Consider the following 5560-nt stretch of genomic DNA (forward strand, 5'->3'; position numbering starts at 1 on the left):
GCGGTGGAACTATCATCCAAACATCCAATGAGGGCTCATCTTCTAGAGGAGAATGGTGTTCATACCTCCAGGAGAGTCCAGAGACTTATAACAGTTCTGGTGACTCAACCCATCACCAGGACACATTATCCAGTTTTTTCCATTAGTTTGTGACCCCTCTGTATAGATTGGCCCAAAAATTGTAATTCATTTTGCTGAATAACTTTTGCATTCATGGTTGAAGAGCAGTTTTAAAAGCACTAATGAGATTATTATGCTGTGGAACAGTTAGAAAAAAATGTACTCATTATACCACAAATTAATCCAAATTACCTTATGTGGAAGAGAGGAATCCATGGAGTGTTTTTTTCCCTCGGGACTTTGTACACAGAGGAACACAGGTATCATGTAAATGTTGTAAAACGTTTCATTAATCAATATGACAGATTTGATTAAGAGACTTGAGAAATGACGGCAGACAAAAGATGCATTAATATACTTGTGAATTGTTGGAATTTATGAGCCGGGACGTTTTTCTGTGATGTAATTGATTCCTATACAATATGGCTTGTGATTAAATTAACTGCTTCTGCTGTTGACAGGACATGTAATTAAGTGTGAGTTAATTACGTGGGATAGCTGGATAAGCCACCGTGTGTCGGAACAGGCCATTTCTTTGTGCCATTTTCTGCCGCACTTGTGCCAGGAACAACACGCCAGCGAAAACAGTGTTTGAAGCAGGGGTGGGGGGGGGCAGAGGTGTCAGCAAATGTAGCTGCCAACAGGTCACTGCTGCTGCAGACATCCTTTTAAGTCAATCCGATTTTTTTCCCTTATTCTTAACAGTTTGCTGTTAAAAAAACAAGCAAAGTAATGATTTTTAGACAGTAAATTAAACTTATTATGAATTTTTTCTGTATCGCACATGTACACAGCACAATAAAACATGGCTGAAGAATTTTGTTTATTTGGTCTAGAATACAAAGAATCAGAGAAAGGCACAATCCATTAATTTCAGGTGACAACTCCGCATTAACTAACGTCACTCCACAACTTGTCGGTTGGATCCAGACGGCCTTTATGTTAGGGATGGAGACTTTAGTCATATATTTAGTTTAGTCTTAGGTTATATGGTTACAGGTAGATATATTGATGTATGTATAAGGTATTTCTTCTTTGTATGGATGTGTTCGTGTAAAGCTAATTCTGGATGTTTGTTTGTCTTTCTTCACTATCCTAAGTCAATTTAACATCCCCTTTAACATTTGTGAAGACAAATAAGAGAATACTTATCATAAGAAAAGGAGAAAATCCAGCATCCTTACCTTTGTTTTTTATTACCTCTCTCTGGTTTATGTGGCCCGGCCTCATTGGAAACTTCAAGGATATCCCACAGGCACCCATAGGACAGGTATTGGACACTCGGCTATCAATTGAATCTCTAAAGTGTTATGGATTTTGAGATGTGTTTTCCCGTAAAGCTTGAGCAGGCCGGAGTCAGTCGTACCTTTTGTGCAGGTCTCACAGTTCCACACTGCCTGATGAGCGACACTGTCTCTATGATTTCTAGAGATTCATTACTCATCCTGCCACTTATCACACGCCCAGTGTACGCTGTCAACGAGCAATGGTTCTATTGTCTTGACTGACAAAACATGACAAAATAACGTCAACAAACTGCTCAGCTTGTGGCACTAAACACAAAGTGTCACTGCCTGCTCAGATGATCAAGTCTGTAAATCTAAACATTCATGAAGCAGTACCAGACACCAGCTGCTGCTGCTGCGGCTAAAATCAGGGTTAGAGCCCCATCTAGTGGTAGGTCATCACAGAGGGTGTTTGAGAAATAGCTTAATGAATGAACGTGAACAGGATCCTGCAGTATTTGAAGTATGGTGGTGGGATTACCATCACTGGATTTCTGCCTTGAAAAAGCAGTTTGAGTATTGTGAATAGTTGGAAATGCAAAAATAAGATTAACAGTAAAAAACTGCAGTGAAAGAGAAATCTGACAAAACTTAGAGTTTTCTATATATAAGAAATATACCAGAAAACGGAATGCCTCCCATAATGACATAATTGAGCAGAACATTTTAAAATGTAAGCATGTAAATTAGTTCTAAACAAAATAATACCTGAATTATAACAAACTATAATGATAAAGAAAACAATGGGAAGAAATCTGTGCACAGAAATGCTGTCTATCAGACAAACATGTAACCAAATAAAAAGAAATTAGATCAACAAACCAGATACGGATATCGATATATATAAGTTAAAATGTAACGTTTACATCTGCAAACAGGCTTTTGATTCACCTCTGTTTTCCTATAGTGTGGATTTAGTAATGGCGCCAAGCTGGTTTTCTTCCAAGTATTCATGCAAACACGTGCAGCCTAAATAGCCTCGAGATATTGTGCATATTTATTTATGTATCTGGTAACATATCCTGAGTCTGAGCATCAAAATACAAGATTAAGATGCAAAAGATTAAAAGTAATCTGAGAGTCAACATTTCAGAATCAGGCCTCATCTATTCTCCTACACTGTGTTTCTCAGACTCCCACAAAATCCAAGCACACAAAAACCCAGCCAGCTTTCCTGCTGCTCTTCTGCTGATCACCCAGGGTACGTTCAATGAAACATTTGGCAGCGGGTTGCATCTTTACTCTGGTTTAACAGCATGTTTCCTCCTTGTGTGCAACCATCCTGATCTGTTTGCTTCTGTTTGTCAGGTGTGTTTCTAAAACAGTGCACGCATGATGACATCTCATCACAGCAGTGAGAAGGACTCACAGAATAGTAGCCCCATATTATGCATTCAAACATTTCAAACTATTAAACACATCTGAGAACTACTGGAAAATGACAACTTGTGTTTGCTGTTGAAAATGAAAGCACAAAACTAGTACTAGTAGGGGCTCCATACATCACCCATTTATCCAAAAGACTTATTTATTTAATAGCTTCTACATGTGATGTCCTAGACATCTTTTAAGGAAAGCAGCATTTAATTACCATTTCGTAACACAGATGACATTTCAACATCACATGACTCAGGTTCAGTTTGAGTAATAAAAAAATAAATATATAAATAAAATGTCACTTGTTGCCAAAACTCTAACAATGAAACCTAAGAACAGAAGAAAAACAAGATAAGAAGATATAAAGCCTCCAACCGAAGCAGTGTGTTTTATTTAGCTTTTATTGCCCGTAGCAGTAATGAAGATGAAAAGGCGGCGAGGGTCACAAGAACTAAAAAGAGTCACGCTCATGTTTCAGGCCACTTATTATAACTGTTGCTGACGGCAGCGATAAATCAATTGGTAGTGAAGATGCCGGGAGTCTGATTTCAACAGTAAGTGATCAGTGGTCAGTTATATACTGGACTTAAGCTCTCAGTCGTTGAGGTAGACAGTTTATACTACAAATGGTGATGAAATATTTACATGAATATGAAACTATAACTAGAAATATTCAAACTGAGATGAAGCTTTGAAAAACAAGCAGCATATTTTGTCAATATATAGTATTATATTATAATATAGTAGTATTTGTACAACACCTTAACTATGTATGTTGTTTTTTTACTTTTTTATTGCATTTTTATTAAGGACTGGTTATAATTATAAGAGGGTGACATGTATGAATCCCCAAAAATCGCATTGCACAAAATAAATTATTATATTTAATTGAGGAAGAGCTGAAGGTAAATCTCTCCTGCCTCTACTGGTGGATTTCAGGAACTGCAACAGACACAACAAGGAACATCATCTCTAAACATGTGTAAATCTGTAAATATTGGTTCATTGTCTAATGATATTTAACGAGATTAAATCAAGGCTCATGCCTGTGGGTTCCTGAGACTGAATGTGTTAATGTGGGATCATTAGGTGAGAAGAGCAGAACAAGACACAGCGAGAGATTCAAAAGATTCAAAATGAATAAATAAATGTTACATAGGCTCAAATCCAGGTTGTGGTTGCAACAGCTTGAACAAGTGAGTAAATTGATGGATTATTGGGAGTTAAATTGGTAGATTAATTTATTGACCCTATGACTTTATTTATTGACTGTGGCACAAAAGAGCAGAATTATGTCTCATCCCTGCATATATAAAGTTCTGGAGCTTTCTACATTGAGGGACATAGAAGACCCTTGATTCAATCTCAGTCATTCTTCAATGGGATCATTGTGTTGGAGGAGTAAGGAAAACACACAGATGCGTCATGAAGAGTGGAGATGAGCTGACATTCAGATCTAAGGGATGGAAAGTTCAAATATAAATCCCGGAGTACTTCAAGTTTTAGATGAATGATAAAAAGTTATCCTCATCATCATAAATATGTTAATAATTATTAACATTGATGTGATGTCTGAACCAGAACCTAAAGATTTAATAAACAAAGGAATAAATACATCTTACATAGGCCCGAATTCAAGTTCTGGTTGCAGCAGCTATAGTAATTCCATGGATTAGTGTGGATTAAATTGGTGGATTAAATTATTGACCTATGTGGCAACAAAGCAGAATTATCTCTCATCACTGCATATCTAAAGTGCTGGAGCTTTCCTAATTGGGTTACTAATAAGACCCTTATTTATTCCCTCAGTAATTCTCCAATGGGATCATTGAGTGGGAAGAGAATATCGAGAGAGTGAAGATTAGCTGACAGTCAGAACTAAGGGATCAACAGTCCAAATTGAAGGTTCCCCAGTATTTGAGGTTGTATATTATGAAGGATACATGATGGATACATGAATTCATATTGACGGATGAACTGCTGAGGTTTTCTAAATTGCCCTGTGTTGGCAGATTGTAGGTGAGTGGCTCAATTTGCACAAACTGGTGGTTTGTCGCCACCAAGTGACAAGTCTCCGCCTCCACTGCAACAAACCCAACTCCCTATTCGTTCGCGTGCACGTGCGCTCGCGTGCATGATCAAAAACGTTAGAATAGATGTTACGCATGTTTTTATGAGCAAGGTCCACGCACTCTCCTCTCGTGAAGGCGACACAACACATTTGGAGAAAAAAGGTGAAAAACATGGCGCACCGTGCGTGCGAGTGGGGCAACCCCCAGTCTCAGCGTCCATCTGATGGCAGCATGAGGCAGTCCCGCGAAACATTTGCGTGGGAGTTCCCTCCACCGCCATGTCGGGATAGTGCACGTCCTCTCTCTCTCTCTCTCTCTCTCTCTCTCTCTCTCTCTCTCTCTCTCCCACGCTCTCTCTCTCCCTCTCTCTCTCTCTCCCTCTCTCCGTGCATCCTCCCCCACATCAGCAGCTTAGCCCCGCAGCAGCAGCAGCAGCAGCCGCAGCAGCCGCAGCATCAGCAGCAGCTCCTCCAGCATCCAGCATCCATCCATCCCTGCTCGGGGAGCCGCAGCATTCTTTACCCGGCGCAGCAGCAGCAGCAGCGGCGGACGCACGGAGGGGGTGCATCATCTGAGTGATGCCACAGCATCATCAGTCGCATCTCGACAACAAACACAGCAGAGAGTAAGATCCGGAGAGGAGGAGGAGGATAGAGAGAGAGAGGGAGAAAAACCGCTTTCAGCCTCGAAGACAGCAAACTGCCC

This window comes from Pleuronectes platessa, chromosome 15 (genome assembly GCF_947347685.1).
Source record: "Pleuronectes platessa chromosome 15, fPlePla1.1, whole genome shotgun sequence".
Taxonomy (NCBI): domain Eukaryota; kingdom Metazoa; phylum Chordata; class Actinopteri; order Pleuronectiformes; family Pleuronectidae; genus Pleuronectes; species Pleuronectes platessa.